Below are 23,042 nucleotides of genomic sequence, written 5' to 3' on the forward strand. Positions count from 1 at the left end.
TCCTACAGGGAAGAGTATTTAAAAAACCTGATTGGGCTGTGTATGCATAGCCTCTGTGTGCACATACATATCCACTGCATGGTAACTGTCACTCTATAAAGGAGGGATTCAAATTTTAATGACACATTTTGAAAGGGGCAGTAGCCAATTAAAAATACTTAAAAATTAAAAAAAAATTAAAAGTAAATATAGCAGTGTCATAATATTGGAAAATATGAGTCTGTGAAGTGAATGATTCAGTAAGTGCCATGCAAAACTCAATAAAAATGAGCTCATTTCCAGGTATATTGAGACAAACAGCTTTGATTTATTAAAGCTCAGATAAAACGTTTAAGTATTCTGGATGTTGAGCAGGTCACTACGAAAACAGCACTATGGATGGTCTCAGTAACCCCAAAAAGAAAATGTGAAGTATATTTTAAATACTGAGAAAAGGGTTGAAAATGGATTAAAATTCTCATCTTTGATGAAATGACTTAAGGATACCAATTCATTCAGTAGTTGATTGGGTAAGTGTAGAATCATCATTCACTTTGACAAGCATGGGATATTTTGGAAACTTAACAGCAGCGACTCATTGAAATCACAGAATTATAACCACCTTTTTAATTTTTGGAAAAACTGAAAACAAAACAAAAATGTAGTCCATATAGCAAAAGACAGATGAAAAGGAAAAGACCAGGAAAAATAAACTTGCTTTTTCCAAAAATGAAGAAAAGTGAACCAAGTTTATGTAATTTTGAGTGTTGTAATTGATCTAGAAAGACAGGAAACATGCCTCTGGTAAAATATATTCTAGAAACAGTGGGTTAATGTCAATTGAGTTAGTTTTTTTTATTTCAGAGCTCTGACTCGTGACACATTAATATTCCCAGAACACTGAAAATACTCTACCAGAGGCATTCTTCTTGAAGTTGACATTAGAATGATATTCACTATCATCATTATTTAATATTATAGTAGTATTATCATTATTTGGTATTTAGACCAATGATCTAAGTATCAGATAAAAATTAGATGCAATCGCTAGTGTGAGAAAAAACATCATTATTTACAGATATCACAAACTAATTTCTTTTTTTTTTTTTTTTTTTGGTTTTTTCGAGACAGGGTTTCTCTGTGTAGCTTTGCGCCTTTCCTGGAACTCACTTGGTAGCCCAGGCTGGCCTCGAACTCACAGAGATCTGCCTGGCTCTGCCTCCCGAGTGCTGGGATTAAAGGCGTGCGCCACCACCGCCCGGCACAAACTAATTTCTTAAGACAAGACATACTTAATAATCAGTGGTTAGCTAGATAGTAAATATATATATATATATATATATATATATATATATATATATATATATATATATATATATATATATAAATTAATATATATTCTACAGTCCAGTAGTACCAGAGAGAAGATTTGGGAAAAAAAATCAATCTATAAGGAAACATTAATATTAAAAACAACACATAAAATGTTCTAACAAGACTATGCAGGACCTAAGATTAAAATCTATAAAGTTTCAAAAGAAATATAAAAGAAGATTCATGTAAACAGAAAGACGTTCACTATTTCTAACACACTCCCAATCAAGTAATCAATGTGAGATTTTATATCTCTGTGCATGTATGATCATATATCTAGCTATATATACACACAAATATAATAGTCAACATGCATACATGTGTATACTTTTCTAAGTTTTCAAAACCATGTCAGAATGCACCTGCAGGAGCACATTGGCAAGAAAAGATAAACAATTTTTGGAAGCAATGATTTTTTTTAACAAGAAAGACAAACATTTCATCTTAAATTAATGGTACAATGAGTGATGCCAGTGTGTGTGTGTGTGTGTGTGTGTGTGTGTGTGTGTGTGTGTGTGTGTGTGTGTGTGTGTATAGATTTGACCGGTAATGCCAGGAAAAGAAGGCATATAATTTTAAGCCAATATAGAAATCCATTCTTCTAACTCTTCCCTAATTTCAGAGACTCACTTTGTCATATGTTGGAAAGCTAGCATTTCTGTTTTTACATAAAATTACTGTCTTCTATCCCCTGAAAGTACCAAATAAAATCAAACTGTCTTGGGAAAGCAAAGGTTAAGGGTTCTTTTCTGAGGCAAATATGTAGGAAGCTGAAGGCAGAAACACAGTTTCAAAGATCAAAAGAGCACTCAGCACATGCTGTTCAGAATTGACCAGTCCTGGAGGACACAGGGACTTCAGATGCCTAGGATGGAATGCCTAATAAACATTAAGGAAGATCATTTCTACCAATCTTCTAAACAAAGTGAAATTAAGCCTCTTTTCTCCCTGTCCTCTGAAATAAGTGCCAGAGATACCAAAATATAAACAGTCTCCAAAGAGTCAAGTTATGCCATGTGGTACACCATTTATTTTCATACGGTCCCAAAGGGACCATCTCAACTGTGCAATGGTCCAAAGGGCTTGTATCACTTTTAAATATATAATCATCATCATCATCATCATCATCATCATCATCATCATACTAGGCTTACCATTGCCATTCATCTTTCTTACTAATCTCCCTCTCCTAGTCACTCCATGGCCATCCAGAGCGTTATCTAGAGCAGCCTGAGGGGTTCTTCAGATATCTAGCAACAAGTTCATGTTATACCTCATAATCCACCCCACAGGCTGCCTATCCTTCAGTGCTTTTGTTTTCTAGTTTCTTCTCTTGCTGTTTTCAGCTTAGGTCAGCCACAGTTCCTTCCATCCCACGTATATGCACACTCTCTCCATTCCAGTGATGCTGAAAGTGCTTTTCCTGTACCTGAGAAAGTTCTTTCCTTTTTCTGAACTTAGGTTTGTCACCACTCTCTTAGGCTTGATCTCTGAGATAATAATGTGCTATTCCTTTGTCGTCCTAACCACACTTAACAATGCATTTGATTTGTATGCATGTGTGTGTGTGTGCGCGATGGTATTGTGTTCCCCAAACTATTGTGCACTCTAATAAACTTATCTGGGGTCAGAGAACAGAACAGCCACAATATTAAACATAGAGGTTAGGCAGTGGTAGCACATGCCTTTAATCCTAGCACTTCAGAGGCAGAGATCTGCCTGGCAAGGCCACACTGGAAACAGCCAGGCATGGTAACAAGAGCCTTTAATCTCAGGGAGTGATGACAGAAAGCAGAAAGATATATAAGGTGTGAAGACCAAACACTAGAAGCTTTTAGCTGGTTAAGCTTTCAGGCTTCGGAGCAGCAGTTCAGCTGAGATTCATTCTGGATGAGGACTCAGAGGTTTCTGGTCTGAGGAAACAGGATCAATTGAGGAACTGGTGAGGTGAGGTAACTGTGGCTTGTTCTGCTTCTCTGATCATTCAGCGTTCACCCCAATACCTTGCTCCAGGTTTGATTTTATTAATAAGGACCTTTAAGATTCCTGCTACATGTGTGTGTGTGTGTGTGTGTGTGTGTGTGTGTGTGTGTGTGTGTGTGTGTGTGTCAGGGTGGGCCTTGCACACTCTAGGCAAGTTCCTTATGACTGAGTTACATCCTTATCCAGGGAACCTATTTGATGGGTATCTGTTCCCTTGCTATTTCATAAACTCTGCACAGATAGAGACCCCTCAGGTCATTCATATTTCTCCAGCACCTGGCATAGCTTCTACAAGTGTGAGAAATGTTTTGATTTATGAATTTTATAGGATAGTTCCCAATGAATGACTGTGATCAACTTTAATTTGAAATTATGCACAAGACTTTCAATGAAAGCGTAATTCCTTCCACAACCCAGTTCAGTTAATGCAGATTAACTTTTCCCACTGGATCAGGAAGGAGGGCAGGGAAAAGAAACCAATGCAAAGTAAAATTTCCCAGATCTTGGTACCAGAGTTATTTAGCCCATTATGTTAAAATATGTCCCAGATTTCCTCATCCCACAGAAGGAATGTGGTTTGTGTAAATCTTGGCATGCAACCCAACAGAGACAGACTATTAGCAGAGATCTTTACTCTCAATTACCACATGATCATTATTAGACAAAGCAGGAGGTTAGTTTTATTCTTATTCTTTTCCACACTCTAGAAAGCTTAACTGGGGTCAAAACTGAAATTTAAAGGAATTATGAACAGATTAGTAGTCAGCTCAGAGCATTTTATAAGAGACAATGTCTCCTTTTCATGTAGCCCATTTTGTCTCTTCTGTGCTTTCTCAATTTCTACTCTACGTTCACACTTCTGACTTTCTTTGTTGTTGTTTACTGGTCTCAAAAGACACAACTCTCCATTATTTGGAAGATTTGGTATGACCAACCCTGAACACAGTGTTCTAGTGTAGTTGTTACAATTTGAGGACTCACAAAGTCTAATGAAACTCGGTGATAGCAGCATAAAATGAAGGAGATGGGTGAGTAGGGTTATTTAAGGACAAATCATGGAGACAAAACTATTGTGTATCCAAGATACTGCTATCCTAACATGTGCCTGGCATGTCTATAGAAAAGATCAGTTCAAATAAATCATTTCCCAATACTATAATTATGTAAAACTCTTAAACCAAATTTATGAAAATGAGAGAAGATCTGCTATACAATTCAGCAGAGAATTAACTTAAAATACTTGCTGTCTTAAGGTGTGTTTGTTATTGATTTCAAAAGTGATAAGGTATACAAAAGCTTCTAAAAATCCATAAGTGACAAGCGAGTCATGATCTGTTAATGTTCATTAAATGCAACTCAATTAAGTACATGTTTAGATTAAGTCTTTCATGATAGAAAAGCGTTCAATGAATATAGACTAAATAATAGTATATTAGACTTAATTTAGGATAAATAAGTCAAGCTATGACTTCAGATAGATTTTTGGGATTCTGAGAATCTTGAACAGCCTACAGGTCAACTGGTTTTGCTTGCTGGTTTTGATAACAAAGTTTTACAAGAACAGAGCCACTCTCATTCACTTATACATTGTTCATAGTTGTTTTTACATGAAAAGGGCAGAGTTGAGTAATCATGATAGAGGCCATATGGCCTACAAAGTCTAAAATACAATTATTATTTCTTACAGAAAATGTAATGACTTCAATCTGGGGCAGATAAGGAGTATCCTTAATCTTTGAGATTCCTGCTAAGCAGGATGAAAAAAAATTTCTCTAGATATCACCTGTTGGTAGATACAGAATGTTGGCCAGAGGAGAAATTTTGGATAATCATATGAAGATAATCACATTTACTGGTCATGTCATCCTATATTTGCAGGTTGTTTTTTTTTTTTTCTTTGCAGATTTGGTAGTAAAGTTAATGATGCTTTGTGAAGTTCGGGAAGACAGTGAGTCAGCAAGTTTTCTGGCTAGTTTTTGCTCTTTCCAATTCTGGACTTCCCATCTATTCGGAATCATTGAATTATTGGTGAACGAAACTCAGAAGTACTAAGGGACATCCTAAAGTTAGATGGAATCAGAAGACAGGGCTTCAGGGGTCTAGATCAACATGCTAGTCTTTCTTGTATGTCAAATATCTTAGAACTACTTTACTCACAAATAAATGAAAACATTTCATAGTGACACCCTCCTGCCCGTCTGAGTTTTTTCACAGGAAAGCTCACTGACACGGAATTAATTTGTAGGCATGTATTACGATATGTTTTGATAATCACAACAGTTACACTGCCCAAACAGCTATGTAGGAAAGGGATTAAAGAAAACTACTCTACTACTGTGCCATTCTGGTCCCCCATATGCATAATGGAGCATGTATTCCCAAAGAACGTTAACTCGTGGATGAATTCCCAGAATCTTTGTCTAATAGTACTGCTCAGAATATAGAGGCCATTGTTATAGGAGAAGGGAGAGGCTGCTTCCTAACCCTATCAGGTCTATCCTTCACAGATAGATATCAACTAGAAGGAAGGAAGCTGTGCTTTTGAGGGTGAAACTACTAGAATATTTTCATGTTTACTGAGATATCAAATTCTCTAGAAAGATTTAAATTTCCTGAAAGGACTTATGGGACAAAAGCCACAACAGTGTACAGGGGTAAAAGTTGGGATTAGAGTATTTGTCTACCATGCATAAGGTCTTCCTGGGTTTGATCCCCTGGTACTGAAGAAGAGAAAAAAAATAAAAATAAAAAAATCCACAGCAATAAATGGTGTTAATTATTAAGATTTAAGAATGTAAATACCATTATTAAACTCATCATGAATGGAGCTGAGACTTAGTGGCCAATATCAAGTATGAGATTCGGCTGGGATTTAATCTTTAATTGCCTCCAGTAAAAGTCAGTGCCATCCTTCCGTTCCCAGTGAATGCTTGCTGTTTATTAGACACATTCACTTGCAGAAAGTCTCAGAATCAGTTGCCTACTTATTCAGAGGCAAGATTCTTAGAGAAGCTTAATGCTTGACAATAGAATAATGTCTTTCCCACCTACATAATCAGAGCTGTCTAACACTATACAATAATCACACCCCATCAGAAATCCTCTGCTTCTAAAGGAAGATGAGGTGAAAGGGGTTCAGTCAAGGCCCTTTTGCAGATGAGGTTTCCATGGAATACTACTGTGAAGGGAAGTTGTTTTACATTTGAGCACGCATTTACTACAGCCTTACATAGTCCGTCTACGTGGTGAGAATGTGTAGGTCTACTTTATGTTTCAATTGATGACTACCCTAGTCCATGTGTAAATACTACTCTAAAAGAAATTCACAACATTTGAAGTCATTGCTGGCTATGCCTTAGGTTCCAAAGCCTTCACTGTGGTTATTGATTTCCACCATAACCAGTGCAACACAGGATACGTGACTCATGTTACTAATGTTACTCTCTGTATTTTAATTTCTTATAACTTTTTGCTATTGGATTCCTGCTTGTCACATGCTTTATTTTCACAAACAAAAGGTTTTTATGTCAACCATCATAAAATGTTCAAGGAATTAGACAGACATGAATAGAACCAAAGATAAACCACAAAGACAAGTACCTAAACTTGTGCTTTGTGTGTGTGTGTGTGTGTGTGTGTGTGTGTGTGTGTGTGTGTGTGTGACCACCCTCAACTAGTGGCATACACCATGCAAATACCAGGGCCCCTCCATGCAGCCAGAGACAAATCCAAATGTCTCCCTTCACAATTGTTTGGCTTTCTAGATGGTTTAGTGAGTCACAAAGTCCAAATCATTCCATCGCTCACAAATGGAAACAGATCTGCTTTGTTAGGCTAGTTTTCAGTCCTCAGTGCCCCAGGCTCGGTTTCTATGAGCCCAGTCTTGCCTCTGGCCAGGCAGGCCTTTGCCCAGTCTAACAGGCTCTCCCACTCCAGTGGCCAGCTTTGCTTTCGCCAGCAGTGAGAGTTCCCCAACCTTCTCAGCCGTGCCTGTTGCCAGTGGCTCTGCTGGATTTCTGAGATTTTACATTTGCCTTGGCTTTACCAGTGGGAGAACAGGTGTTTCTGCCTTCAAGTTTCTGGGAATTGTTCACCGCCTAACCAGCTCTGATTTGCCTGCTGGCATCAAATGTAGGGCAAATAGAGACGTTATATTGAGGTAATCTTCCAGCCCATCTCTCTTGAGGAGCTTTCCTGCATAGTTATCAGATTTGGACTCCAAGGACTCATAATGTAGCTCTCCAGATAAATATTTAGCAAGAACAATGGTCTTGAAAGTGTGCTGTCTGTGGCTGAGTGGATGAAACACCAAACCAACAAACTATGGGTCATCATTCCAGGGTCCTTCTTCCATGTGCGGCATACAGCTAAAACCACAGAGGTTGGGGGTGGACTCATCGAGAGCCAATGACAGATAAGTAGAATTAGAGATTACTCCACCCTCAAAACTGTCCTGGTATACAAGCATTGGCTTGTTCACTTTTTACAAACAAGGTTAAAAAGAAATTTAGAAACTTTTCTATGGGTCACTAACCTGTTCCATATAGTTTAGTGATGAGATATGTGCCATCTGCCTGATTTTAGTGAATGGTTTCCATTGCAAGATGTGCAAAAGATGCTCTCGTCCACAGCTAGTTCTGAGTCCTTGGAAGAGCTTAGTTCTTTGGTATGCAGAATTAGAAATAAGGGCTCTGATACTGAGGGTTTATTCTTAACTCAGCTAGATACTAAGGAGACTTCATCACAACTACATTTTATGAGTGTACCAGAGAAACTACTTCAAGGGATGATGAGAGTTTTCACTGACTTTAACATGTTTCTCCTTATGGCTGCTAGGAAAGCTTCCTCCAACTCTACATTAGATAGTTCCACTGCCATGTACATGAAAATGCCAGGAGCATTTCCTTCTTGCCTTGCATGCTTTATAGGGTTTTTTGGCACGTTCTTAGGAACATTCAGTTCACAAGAGGAAGACATTTTAAAGAGGAAAGCAGACAATAAATGGGAAGAAAACCAAACTAAAAGGAATTAGGGGCTTCTGTGGAGCCATCAGAGTGGGGTGAATAAAACAGAATTTCTTTTTAGAATAGAGACTGATAGTGGAGATGGGTTGAGACAAGCAGGTAAATTTATTCCTTAGGCCTCCTATAAAACCCTAAGCAGTTCTTAGAGAAGATATGTATACAGCCAACTGGTTATTAATGTGTGACAGTCACATACAACTTGGGAAGGAGGTCAACAGGAAAGACAGTTTTCTGTTTTAGTGTCTTGAACCTACACCTCTACATAGTCACTTTTCATTTCTTTCAGTCACATGGACAGCGATTTGCTTCCTAATTGTCTGTGACTTGTGGTGGTTTGAAGGGTTTATTAAGTTTTACCCTTAATGAGTATCGAGGTTCTTAGAAAACAATAGGCTCTGGGGCAGTATATAAAGCAGAAACCATGATGATCCTGCTCTTGGGTGTGTCAAAATGTAGTGGTGTCAGCCAAGGAGCATATGATTGACATAAGGGTAGATAAAGGTAATGAGGCTGAACTATGGGTGTAAATAATACATTTTAAGATTTTCCTCCAGGGCAGAATTTGCCCTCTCTCATCCTTCTTCCATATCTTAACGTAGCTAACTCCATTGACTGATATTTCAATCCTACCCAGCATTCTGAATATACATTCTATATGGTACTTTTCCACTAAGGGATCTCCAAAATCTATGATGATCTGAAGCTCACAATGAAAGGGAAATCTACCTCTAGCCCCCTGAAAGTGGGTACACATACCAGTTTTGAAACCAAAAGTAAATATAAATAATAACAATTTCAAATCCCTGAACAAGGTTGAGTCTTAGCAGGCATATATCCCAGGATTCACCGTGGATACTCAACAAATGCTTCCTGAATTATTTATAAACCTACTATTGCTAGAACATGCCTACCAATATGGAGGTGGGCTTCCTCCTTCCTATTCAATTTCATCTCTTCCTCTGTACTTCTCTGAAAATGCATCAGTTTATCCTCAAATAACCACACTGAATAATACATTTGAGTTTAGAAAGGGAACTCCAGAGTGAGGAAGACTCAGAACTTGTAGTAGTTAGTGTCAACAGTGGGCAGTAGTCTTTGGCTTCATGGAGTCATAACATCCCAGAAGATGGAAGACTTAATAAGAGGATCTGATCCATATTCTCACATGTGGATTTTTGAAATTTTTGAAAAGGCTGGAGAGTCTTCATGCATATTTTTCCCCTTTAGTCTTAACTATGAGCAAAAATAAAAATTTAAAAGTCACAGATACAAACACTAGTATGATGTCTATGAAGTCATCTGAAAAATCAATCAGAAAGTTCTGAGAGATATAACGCATCAAGTCTAATTCTGAATAAAGTGATGGAGTTAACTCCATGATCCTCTAACTGCCATCATGCTCCTCTGACCCCCAAACAACTGAGTGTTATCTGAGGGCATAGCCACACTTGATATATTTAATACAAGTGTCTGACCCCGGAACAACTGAGTGTTATCTGAGGGCATAGCCACACTTGATATATTTAATACAAGTGTTTCAATAAAGAAAGAACTTACATTAATGACTTCAAGTTGAATTTTTAAATAATTAAGCCTTTTATAATATTCTGAGTTATTTGGAGAATATTCAAATATTTGAAATGGCTTTTAACTTTTAATTAATTGATGCTGCCAGGGAAACCTTCAAAACTTAATGAAGAGCATAGTTTCCTTTTTCTTTTGCAGTTTTGAATCTGGAACTTAATTCAATTATGAGAAATATGTGATGTGTGTTGTATAACATTTTAATAACACTTTTACTGAAAAATCAAACAAACAGATGAATGAACAGATTGATGATTTGATTAAAATTAACAATCCCAATAATGCATGTCAGTCTCTATTGAAAATTACCCTGTGGCAGTTGCAGCAAAAGAAAAGATTGTATCATTTTTTAATTAAAATCTTTATCAAGTTTAAACTTATAGCCTAGAAGATGAGTCATCATAATTACTACCTTACGGTCATTGCTGAAGCGTTTATTATGTAGATGGAAGGAATCTTAATCGATTTCTTTGTATAAACCTCAATTCTGCAAATCCATTCTTATTGTCATCAGGAAGAGTGCAAGGGTCTGCCACTTTCAGGCTATTTATTGAGAAGTCAAGTCACTTGAGAGAAGAATTCTCTAGCAGTGGATGCACAGTGGAATGTCAAGTATACAGAATGAAACTACTGTGGTCCCTGAGCTTCCTTTATCTCTCCTAATACAACTTTGGAGAAAAATCTCCAACATTTTTAAAGTAAACATTGTGATGACAAAAAAAAAATTAATGACTTCTTTGTTGTTGTTTTTTTAAAGTTTCACGGGCCCTAGGGAGTAACTAGAACAATGTTGCATGACTTGTTCAGTAATTTTTGTTTCTTCAAACCAAAGAAACATGCCTGAAGTGGCAGGTGAGCATAATGCAGGAGCTATGAATTATGGGCAGAGAGAGCATGCACAGCAACAGGCCTCTGGGATTGGCAACTGTGTCCAGACCTAGATGAAGGATTGTGCTTCTGTCTTGGTAGATGGCAAGTGGGTGAGATGGGAGGCCTTCTGGGGAGGAGCTGTCCTATCCAATCTCTGTGGACTCTGCCAGGTGAACTGCTGCTTGCAGGAGGAAGTCACGTGATGGTGACAGCTGCGCTTGTAATGGAAGGAATAAAAGAATTGGATGCAAAAGGCCCAGCACAGTGGCTGAGATCCAGAGCTTTGAAGCCAGGCTCAGTTCGAATCCTGACTTTGTCACCTGGCAGCTATATGATCTCGGGCAAATGAATAAAGTTCTTTTACTATGTCCTATTTCCTCATCTGCAAAACCACAACAAGAATATTCAGTTATCCATATAATTGGCTATAATAAATATCCAGTTATCGTAAGGATGGCTGAGACGATTGAGTTAATTAAAACATGAAATTCTCAGGGCATTCTTTTAGATAGTAAGGGCTCATTAAGTACTTGTCATCAAGGTGTTACATTTATATGGAGAAACTGACCAATGGCATAAAGCAATAAAGTCAGGAAGGAATTGGTAAATATAGTTAATAAAAAATTCTCAGAAAAGATAAACTAACAGCCTGGCTGTGACCATTCCAGCATTTACCAGAAACGCAGTAATCAAAAACACAAACCTCATGAGATTGGTTTTGACACAGGATGGAATTTTTACAGTCAGAAGGTAACAGGCAGCAGACAGAAACTTCTACTTGGAAGTTTGTTTGTTTGTTTGTTTATATATTTATTTATTTTGTGGTTAAACAAGTGAAACCCCAAATTACTAATGTTTCTAAGTAGTACTATAGGCCACTGGATTTTTAGTCAAATCTAAAGACCGTACTTGGAATAGGGCAGGGGCAGTTATGTTAGACAAGGTTAGGATTGTTAGCACAGCCTGGCCATCTAGAAACTATGCTGTTTTACGTCCAAATGCTACACTCAGTCCAATACCCTTCTACTCTGTCACTGTTACCTTACACAACCCTTTCTCTCCCTTGCTTGTACATCTATATGTTCAGCACCTCATGACCCATTTGCTTCTGGTTCCTAGTCTATCATCATATTGATGTTAAAACTTTATTTTAGCCGGGCGGTGGTGGCGCATGCCTTTAATCCCAGCACTCGGGAGGCAGAGCCAGGCGGATCTCTGTGAGTTCGAGGCCAGCCTGGGCTACCAAGTGAGTTCCAGGAGAGGCGCAAAGCTACACAGAGAAACCCTGTCTCAAAAAAAACCAAAAAAAAAAAAACAACAACAAAAAAAAAACTTTATTTCAAAATCTGATCCTCCCCTGCTTGAAACCTCCCAATAATTCCTTCAGAGCAATTGAAATCCTAGCTCTGTTCCATGATCTCAGGGTTTCTCATCCTTTCCATCCCTATCTCAGGCCCTCTGAGGTCCACTCACACTGGCCTCTTTTCTGTTTCTCATACACACCAGACTCTTGCTATTTTCTCTTCCTGGAGCCATCTTCTCAGATTTTTGCTTGGTTTTCTTCTTGGCGTTGATCAGGTAATTAGAATACACATTCTGAGAGAGGGTAAACCATGCAAGCCTGTTTAAAGTGGCACTCATAAGCCTCTAGTTCCTGTATTTCATCTTGTTTTCCTTCTTGGCATTAACTTTTTATTTGATTTTTAAATGTGGATATAGGTTATTTTATCACTGGCATATAAATTCCTCCCAAATACCATTACCCCATCTCTAGCTGTCATCATGGGCCCCTGTAGAACCTCTACAAATGGAAACTGAGTGAGTAAAACTGTCAAACATTCCCACTGCTTCTTAAGCAACAGAGCTCTGTCTGTCTCCCTGAAAATTCTTTAGCAGTGTCTGTGTTTACTACTAATCTTCCAAACTCAGAAACCTAGAGAAGTAAGAACAGTTCATCATTTTTTTTCATCTTATCACTTCCCTGTCATGTAAAAGCATGGTTTCCTTTTTATATTAATACAACTTCTTGAGAAGGATTGGAGTCCCAGACTCAGCTAGGTTGTGGGAAATCGGTTTTAGGATTGTTCTTCACATCCCACGTTCTTCTATATGTAGGGTGACTTGAAAGTGATTATCTCCAAACAAATCTTCATTATTATTCTTGCCTAGTCTGTTGCAGGTAGTCTTTGCATTCCTAGTGATTTTTTTCAAGGTGTGAGATGTCATTATACAACCTAGTTAGTTCTTGGCAAACTTAACTTGGTAAAAATCTATCCATGACAGTCCTTGGAAACTATCACTGTCATAATATTTTTAATGAGGGTATGACTGTGCTAAGACTGGAACTAATTGACCTGATAATGGCTGAGACATGAAAGCAAGACTTGGTCAACTAAAGATCAACACAGCAATTGAGAAATTTAATACATGGGTAGCAGGCAAGCTCAACCTTTATATTTCCATCTCATAATTATTAACCTTGTGACAATCTGGCTTTCAAATTATATATAAGGGCTTTTAATCATAAGGTGATATGGGGTGTCTTTGAGGTTGGAATCTGCTTAGAGAAGGAGAAAAAAAATCATACTCTAATCATCTGAAAAAAAAATCACACAAGTGTAAGTGTAGAATAATGAAATTGCCACAGAAGGAAAGCATGGTTTGGATTTCTGGATCATGTGACATGAAACAAGCAATAAAAGAAATAGATACAAGCAATTAAGATTTGGGTTATTGCTGAGAAGCAATTCCTAGGAATGTTCGTCATCCTCACGTGGAGAACTATAAATAAATACAGACTCTCAGGCCCCATTCCCAGAATCTGAGTCAATGGGTCTATGGGTAATTTTTAGGGCTCCCAAGATGATCTTCCTGTGCAATCAGTGTTGAGAACCATTGGTTTAGAGCTTGCTTTTTGCTATAGCTAAAGCTTTCGGCAATTGTTCTTACATTAGTAATGGATTTGGAGACAGAGAAAAAGAAAACTATTTGAGAGTGATGCGAATTGACCTGCCTTCTTGCCCTAAAGAGACTGCCATCCCTCCTGTGACAAGCTGACTGCTTTCTACTATCCTTTAGAAGGAATGCTAGTTTCACCATTGGCGAAGACCCAACTTACAGAAGGAACTCTTTAAAAAGTGCAGCTTGAAGAGTTAACAGCCAGCCTAGGGAATGAGAGAGAAAATTTGCCAGGAGGCTGATATCCATAATTTAAACATAACTGCAAAATTAAACATCATACATACACAAAATAAACAAATAAAAAAACAACCCCCAGAGACAACTTGCCAGTCAATAAATAGGCTAAGAAAATGAGCGCATCATTCTCAAAAGAAGAAATACAAATGGCTAGTACATATTTTTAAAAAGTGTTTGATATCCTTAGCCATTAGGGAAATGTAGAATAAAATTACTTTGAGTTGGGCATGGTGGGACATCCCAGCACTCAGAAAGCAGAAGCAAGCAGGTCTCTGTGAGTTCAAGGCCAGCCAAGATTACATAGTCAAGACTCTGTCTCAAACAAACAAAATCACTTTGAGATATCACCTCACCACCTATTTTACGTCAGAATGTCTACCATCAAAAAATTTGACAACAAATACTGTTGAGAGTACAGGGGAAGAACTTTATTTACCCACCCGCTCCCTGTGGGTGTGCAAATTGGTTTGGAGATTTCTCAGAAAATTACAAATGTAATTACCATGTGACCCAGCTATACTACCCCTGGACATACACCCACAGGTCTCCACATTCTTCACAGAGTTGCAGATCCATATTTGTTATTGCTATACTCACAACAGCAAGGAATTAGAACCAGCCTAGATGTCCATTAGTGGATGAACGGATAAAGAAATTGTGGTTCAGATATACAGTGGAATTTTATTCAGCTGAAAAGAAAAGTGAAATCATGAAATCTGTGAGAAAATGGTTGGGTATGGAAAGTAGTATATTAAACAATGTGAACCAAACTCACAAAGAAAAGAAAAACCTACACATTCTCACTCATACATGGAACCTACTTTGTAATGCATTCATCTGTCTATCTATCTTAGGTTTTATAAATAGGTATAAATATGCATAAAGCCTGAGACTAGAAAGAAGCTCAAGAAAGGACAAAAATTGGTGCTGAGGAGGGGTTGGGGGAAGGGCAATAGGACACACAGGACGTGAAAGTGGAACGAAGATTGGGGGCAAGGTTCCAAGGAGAGGGAGGGGGAGGTCAGTGGGGGAGGGGAGGAGACTATACCAAAACATAGTTTGTTTGAAAGTGCCAATAATCATATCTAATACATTGCATGATAATTTTAAAAATAAAAGTTGGGGCTGAGCAAATGGCTCAGTTGATAAGATCACTTGCTGCTTTTGCAGAGGCCACAGGTTCAGTTCCTAGCATCCATGTGGTGGCTCATAAGCATCCATAACTCCAGTTCCAGGGGATCCCATGCCCTCTCCCAATCTCTTTGGGCACCAGGTAAGTGTGTGGTGCATCTACACACATACAGACAAAACACTCATGCACATAAAATGAAATAAGTAAATCTAAAAGAAAGCAAGAATAAATAAAATAAAAAAAATTAAAGGCACATCTGTAAAAACATGGACTCCCCCCCGCCCATAATAAGGAACCAGTATCTTTTCAAGGAGCATCAGAAAAGATCAGAAAGGTTGTCAGGCACCAGGTTCAGCAAGAATACAGCCAGAACCCCAACTTTCCACAGCAAGAGTTTTGAATTTGAATTGTAATAAGTGGCTATGACCAAGTGTCGCTTGAGTGACTACCCAAGTCTCCTGGGACTGCTGTCAGACTGCCTTCTGGCAGCTGATACCCAGGGTATCCCACTGCTGCCAGCTAAAGGCGGTTTGTAATCTTTACTTAGCGATGTGTAACACAAATCCATTCATGTAAGAAATGACAGTGCTGGAAACAAAGACTTCTGTCACCAGCAGGAGGCTGGGCAGACTCACTTTGGAAACTTAATACAATTTAGAGAATTCGGCAGTTGAGGACTCTAATCGCTGTCACCTCTGTCCCAGCCAGCACCTTGGCCCAGGGCAAGTCATTAACATCCATTTCCCAATTTGTAAAATTGGAAAGGTGAAAGGAGCTATCGATTGTTATAGAGCAGTTACTGTGGACACTAGTGGGCCTGGTAATAAAGCCCTCTGAAGTGACTGCAAATCCTGGTGGCTAAAAACAGCTTTGACCTACCAATTGCCCACACTTGCTAGGATTGACAATGCGTCACCCTCAAAGCACACAGAGAATGGAAAGGATCAGTCAAAAGGAGGCTTTAGAGGCATCATGGGAAGACAGGATCATAGCTGACAATTATTTGGAAGTATATGTATAAATACATGTGTAGATAAAAATTTCTACCAAGTGAAGACCACATTCCTTGTTTGTCTGTTTTATGCCATTTATAATAATTTCCTTTATTTTTTATGATGATGCTATTCAAATTCTGGCTTTACATTAGCACACTCTTGGGGGGAATTCAAACAAAATCAAAATAAACCAACACTGGTTATTGATAGCTAGATTCCAATCTTGGGTTGACTAGATGGAGGCTGTAGACACAGGGATGAAGCATTAGAAGTTTTTCAGCTTTCTATAGAGTTCTCAGACCATGCTCTACTGTAAGAGTCACTGAATTAGGCCTATTCTTCTTTACCACATCAGCAAACACCTCATGCATGCTTCCGTTGTCACAGGTTTCCATGTGTTTCTTTCTACGATGACCTCTCTCTTCCCCTTCTGCCTTGGTCTAATTTCATCCTCAATGCCCAACTTTTGCCAGACCCTTAGCAATGACCTGTAGCATTTTTATGTATCCTGCCCTCTGGAATCCCCAAAGTCTAACTGCTTGTGACATCTATGTCACACCCCAGGAAGGTTCTCTTAGAATGTTGCTACTGGACAATTATGCTCATGTACCTTTTCTCTATTAGAGAAAATATGGTGCTGCTGAAGTTCTCTAAACCTTCCATTGAAGTTCATTCAAGTCAGGTTCTTTTTTAACTATTTTCCCCAGATTTAGATTTCCAATGGAAATGAACAGGTGCGAACCAACATTATTTGCATGTACCAAAGAGCATTCTGTATAGTGTTCTGCTGTATCTACATAAAGAAATCACCTCCTTGCTGGTAAGTGGATACAGAGGCCAGCAGATGCTCAGACCATCAATGATACAGCCAGGATGATTTTTGTTTAGAGCACACTGCTCCATTAGCATTTTCTGTGCCATTATCATATCAACTCTAAACTTATGCCAGTATTATTGGAAGAAATGAAGTCGGCATAATACACAAACTAGAAGAAGAGACAAACTTAGACTCTACATGCATGATCTTCCAAGTCAGAGGCCTCTTCCCTTTCCAGATTCTAACTGCTCTTCCCTTTGCAGTAAACGAAACTGCAAGAACAAATTGTATCTTATTTCGGTGACATACCTGAGTGCCATTTTAGCCAGTGAACAAAGAAGCCAAAGGTGGCCTTTTGTGACACCCCTGAAGTAGTCCTTCTGGAGATCTGGGCTGCTTCTTGTTCAAGCTGTTTTCATCAAGAGGACAGTAAGGGAAACACACTCACTCTTATCACCACAGGAGATGAGATAAGGAGCTTTGCACAGTATATGAAATCCTACCTCTCTTCTCCCTGGCTTTCCAAAGTGTTAAGAGATGCAAATGTATTGTCTTAGCAAGCAATTTAAAGTTAACATTTTTTTTTTTTAATGTGCCTTTGGTCATTGGGTTTTGTGGGAAAGCTTCTTGAGATTTGCCTACATGAGGGACTGTGTCCTTGATGACAAATGTAACCAACAGAGTTAATTTCATCAAATCCAATACCAACACAGTAGGATTGGCTTTAAGTACATCATCTGTACACCATCAGCATGGGGGTGGGGGAAGAGAGTCTTTTTAACTCTCGGATTCATCAAATAACTGAATTTGTAGTAGACGTGATAAGAATATTAGCCAAGCATAGAGAAAAAATATATATTCAGGTGAAAGTGGGGAGGAGGAAATTCCTATTATATCTCTGTCAACTTATCAGTCTTAAGTAGTGCTATTCCATGCAAATGTAATGTAAGCCATTAGGTATTGTCATTTAAAATTGCTACTAAGGCACATTAAAACAAATTAAAGCTAGTAGGTAAAATTGATTAATTTTTACCTAAACCAGTTTATCTAAAATGTTATCATTTTAATATACAAAATAAAATTAGGAGCAAATTTGCTTTTTGTATATGTGGTACCAGGTGTTTAAAACCTAGGGTGTTTTACAAATTGAGCACCTTTCTCTATGGGTTAGTTTCATTTCAAGTACTCCAGAACCCCACATGGCTCTATAACCTCTGTATTTTCTTCTTAAAACTTATAAATATCTGGAATGGTCTTTAAAATAGATTATTATTATTATTATTATTATGTATCATGTATTATGTATCATGTATGCATACAGGTATGTGTGCCACAGTATTTATGTGGAGTCAGAGGACAATTTTGTGGAGTTGGTTCTTTCCTCTACATTTCATGGGCTTCATGGATAGAACTCAGGTCTCCAGGCTTTCGCGACAAGTGACAAGTGTCTTTACCCATGGGGCCTTCTTACTAGACCTTGAATGATCTCTATGTGTTTGTTCAACTACCTGCTAACTACCGTTGTTCCTTAACATAGAAGTACCACAAAAGCTAGCTAGATTTCTGCTTTTTCCTCCATCGTCCAATCAACTACTCAACACACAGCAGAACGCAGACGAATTAATGACTGGATGAACCCTTAACACAGGAAGTACATGTAAATAGTGTCTTGATGCAAAAACTAGCAGAAACTAAAAATCCTAGAGTTCTTTGAACTTGAAAGGATTGCCCAGGACAGCCAATCAGGCCCAGCTTCATCTGCTGACACTGAGTATCACTTTTCTGAAATTTACCAGCTGGGCCGGGTGAGGGTCAGAAAAACTACTATTCATAAGTGGTTTGTTGTTGCTACCAGTTAATATGCACCACAAGTAAAGTATCTGTTCACCTCACTTAAGACCATCCACCGCATGTGGTCTTCCCTGCCCTTGAGAACAATCCAAGTCCATTTGGCATGATGCAATGTTCTGATATTGGGAAGGTTGGCAGCACTGGGTGATGGAAAAAGAATGGATGACCAAGTCAGACAGACCTGGGTTTTCTGCCCCAAACTGTGGGGGCTGGGCAAATTAGGTAAATGCTTCTAGCCCTCATTTCTCTTGTCTGGAAAACTTTACAGGATAATTCATACCTTCAGCTTCTCTGTGAGAACTGGTTGAGGTACTGTATGGGAGTGTTCACTACACTACCCTTCACTGGAAAGTTTCAGTGAATGGTATCAATATTACCATCTTTGCATGCAAGTACTCTAAAGAACACGCTGATCATCAATGTCTCCTACTTTGGGAGTATGTAGCTTCCTTCTCCTTAAGGTTTGAGATTTTTCTTCTACTTGAACCTGAGAGGTCAGGTTGAGTTGAAATCTTAAAACTTGTACTGTGCAATGACAGATAGCAATGGGGACATTTGTCTCTACGTAGGCAATTTATAGTGTATTTGGAGATAGATCTGGGGACTTTCCTGGTTTCATTCTCAACTGCTTGTAGCTATAGGCACAGATAGCTATTTTGTATTCAAAATTATAGGCCAGAAAGGATCAGAGAGCAAGTCTGAGAATCTATGCCAATCTGGAAGTATTTTATTTGTTGCCAATACACAGAGTTCTGCTTGACATAGCACAGTTGAGACAGTAAACTTGACCCTGAATTCTGAACCTCTCTCTCATCTTAGAGACTAATGAGCTGGTTTCACTCTTCTGGTCACATAAGCCTCATAGGAGAGAGAGTGAGCTGCTCTGAAATGCATAGACTAGTGGGCACTTGCAATGTAACATTAAAATTAACGACAACAGTTGACCACTGAACATGTGTCAGGCTGATACAAATAGTATTTCCATTTCCTCAACAACCACACAAGAAAAGCAGAATTATTCCCCATCTTACAGCCAGGGAAAGTGAGGCTCAGAGAAATCCAGTGACTTGCTGGAGTGTAGCTATAATTTGAAGTGCAGGCTCAGGACTGAAGCTCTCAGGCTTCAATGCCACGTGCTTTCTGCTCTACAGCCCCTGTGCTGTTGGTGGAAGACTCGTTTCTATGAGGTGTGAGACCCTCTAGACTTTTAAAGAAAAAGTATATATGCCCAAAGGAATATTACCCCTTAGCCACACAGTGTTTGGGGGAGCCAATCAAGCAAAGCCTTGGCTCGCTCTCTGAGAGTCAGCCAGTTGGCCTGAAGGACATTGGTTCATGTGGACACCAAATGGTCCTCTCACAGGGGTCGCATATATTCACATGACAATTCACAACAGTAGCAAAATTACAGTTCTGAAGTAGCAGCGAAAATAATTTTTATGCTTGGAGGGTCACCACCTCATGAGGAACTGTATTAAAGGGTTGCAGGGTTAGGAGGTTCAGAAGCACTGTTCTAGGGTATGGCATTAAGAGAGTTGAGAGGAGGGGTCCTCTGGAAGCACAGAGACTGATGAAGCCATTGAGGAAACAAACTGTCAGAGCACCCTAGGAAAGAGGACTGTCTTTGCTAGCAGCGCATCAGACTCTCCCAACACTACCAATGATTCCCAAAGCCAGCACAGCCACCAGCAAAAGCTTGGCTGGATGGGTCCTGATGCAGCATCCTTAAAAGACAAGGGATTTTCAGGCATGGACAGCAAAGGCGTGCTCGTGTACAATTCTTCCTGTTCCTTAAGCATAGTTTCCACCCTGGGGAAATGATTCAATTGATTCTCAAAAAGACCCTTACTTTGAAAAAGCCACTGAAATAAAAGCAACAACAACAACAACAGCAACAAAACAACCCAACAACAACAACACCTAAAATGTTCCTGTTTTCTGCACTGTTCAGCACCTCTATTCCACTAAGAACTTACATAAAGAATTACCAGTTTCCCTAAATTTTGCAGAGTAAACTGAGGAAAGAGAAGGTACTATACTACTCAAGGATGTAGTGTAGTCTAACGGAGGCAGAGATAGGATTGGTCAAGACATTCAGGTGGGAAATCTTTCCCTGCCAATTCCATGAATGGAGATTAAAGGACGTTCCCACCCTCAGGAGATTAATAACAGGTTGCAAACATTTTCAGGCTCAATTACAGAAAACCTCAAGTTGCTGGTTATTAGGGAAACAAGGGTTGCTTCCCTACCACACAGGTAGAGGTCACTAACAGGATATTTTTCCACCCATAACGCCACAACTACAACCCTTGTCTTCCCCTACCTCAGCAGTCCCGGTCTGGGTTCCCAGAGTCTAGCCCCCTTCTCTGCTCCCTGGTCCCCGTTCTCTGTTCCAGCGGTGTGTCCTTGCTTCTAACCCAGGACTTGAATTCCTAGCGCCTGGGCAGTAGGTTAAGACTGGGAGATGCTTCCCTGTCACTACTCAGCTGCCTTTGGGAGTGGTGTGTGTGTGCACGCGCGCGCGCGGGGAGGGGCCAGGGGGCGCAGGTAACTCAGTGTCCCCCCCCCCAACCCGGCACCCAGCTGTGCTACCTACAGGAGACTGCCCAAGTTAGCTTCCATCACGACCCTCTCTGATCTTTTCCACCCCCCTGCTCTCTCCCTAGCTTTTCATTTGTACACAAACCACCTGCAACCCCAGAATCCCACAATCACGCCGCACTCCTTCTCAAGGGCGCACTTGAAGGTATATTTTAAAATACGCTGGGCGCCGTTGTAAAAGCTGGGGTGCGTGGTCAAGCACCTCGGCATATATTTAGCTTCTCTGAAGAGGGACATCAAGGTTTGGCTTTAAGCATGGTCACAGCACGGGATGGGATTTCCTCGTGCCCGCGGGCTCTTGCTGCTGCCTGGCATTTCCCCAAGCTGTCCCTGCCTGCAGCCAACAGCTCCTCTCCCACACGCGGCCTCGAACCCGCGGCCCTAGAGAGCGCCCGCCCGCGCCTAGCCTGGCTGCGCGCAGCCGGGTCTGCCCTGGGTACTCACTTTTGCTGGGGAGAAAAGTCTGCCATAGCAGGCGGTGAGCACTTCCTGCAAAGGACGGGAGCTTTATCACTGCAGGTAAAGCTGTTTCCTGAGCCCTGGGTAGAATCCAGAAGCAGGAGAAGAGCGAATAAGACAGAATAGCGCGGCGGCGGGGAAAGCCCAGCCCAGAAGACCCGGCGTCTGGGGATTTTAGCCACTGCTCCGCAGTCGCCAGCCGCGTGTCTCTGCGAAGAAGCTCAACTCGGTGCACTTGTTCACTCTTTCTTCACTAGAGGAGGAGTCAGTGTTGCAACAGGCATGTTCCTTGCTGGAGGCAAAACAGTGATTTTTCTCCAGCATGCAAAAGGTCCAGAGTCTGCCAATTTTACAAGGTGACGGAGGTAGTTGGGGGAGCCGGAATACTGAGAAGAGGTGGACAAGAAAATTTCTGATTTCCCCCGGATCCGTTTTGCATGATCAAGGAAGGGGCCGTCTTCCACAAAGACCTGACCAAACAATAATAGAAATGCCCTTTAAGTCGAGTGACCTCAGAGATGATATTTCTCTCAGTAGCCAAGATGAGGCTTGGTGTCAAATTTCTTTCCTTGTTTCCCAGCCTAACCCTGAGCAACACTGGGGAGCAGCTTGACAATACTTGAGGGGGCTCTGGGGATTTGAATCACACCTTTCCTGAGAAGGAGGAGGAGTCAGAGAAAAGTGGTCGACAGAGAATAAGCAGTGACCGGGGGAAAGCTTTGCTTTCTTTTTTAACACAGCAAAACTTCCAGGGCTCTGCTTGGTGCCCAGCCACGTCACAATAGTACAGAAACACCCGCAGCCTCTCAGGAACCCACGATTAATGCAGAATATATCTCCTCAAATAGGCTGCACGACCTGTATGTTATTTTGTTCTGTTTGGGATGTTCAACAAGCCATTGCTTTTTCTCTTGTACCCCTCCCCATATTCTCTTGAAAACAAAATGTTAAAAACAAATACTCACAGCTACTTGACTCAAACAGTTATCTCCCAACAGGTAAGTAGGCAGTGTGTGATGTCACTGATTAATATTGCATCCTGTTGGGATATAACTCAGAGGGCCACTGTGGGTTATTTTGAACAAGCTATTGAGGTTTTTTTGTTTTGTTTTAAACCATTGAAACACTGTGCTTTCTTCCTTGAATTGATTGACACCTTGCAATAACTGGCAAAT

At 39.9% G+C, this 23,042-nt stretch overlaps 1 protein-coding gene across 2 annotated transcripts in view; it reads right to left on the reverse strand.

Annotated features, from left to right (window-relative positions):
• Positions 1 to 22,530, reverse strand: part of Prlr (prolactin receptor) — a 174,614-nt gene extending 152,084 nt beyond the window's left edge. The window contains exon 1 of one of the 2 annotated variants that reach the window (XM_052743139.1): positions 21,853 to 22,530. The gene's annotated coding sequence lies outside the window, so the exon portion shown is untranslated. The remainder of the gene's footprint in view (positions 1 to 21,852) is intronic. The other variant, XM_052743137.1, reaches the window with a different exon arrangement.
• Positions 22,531 to 23,042: the final 512 nt, after the last annotated feature.

This window comes from Peromyscus californicus, unplaced genomic scaffold (genome assembly GCF_007827085.1).
Source record: "Peromyscus californicus insignis strain IS unplaced genomic scaffold, ASM782708v3 Scaffold_18__1_contigs__length_77618521, whole genome shotgun sequence".
NCBI classification, from domain to species: domain Eukaryota; kingdom Metazoa; phylum Chordata; class Mammalia; order Rodentia; family Cricetidae; genus Peromyscus; species Peromyscus californicus.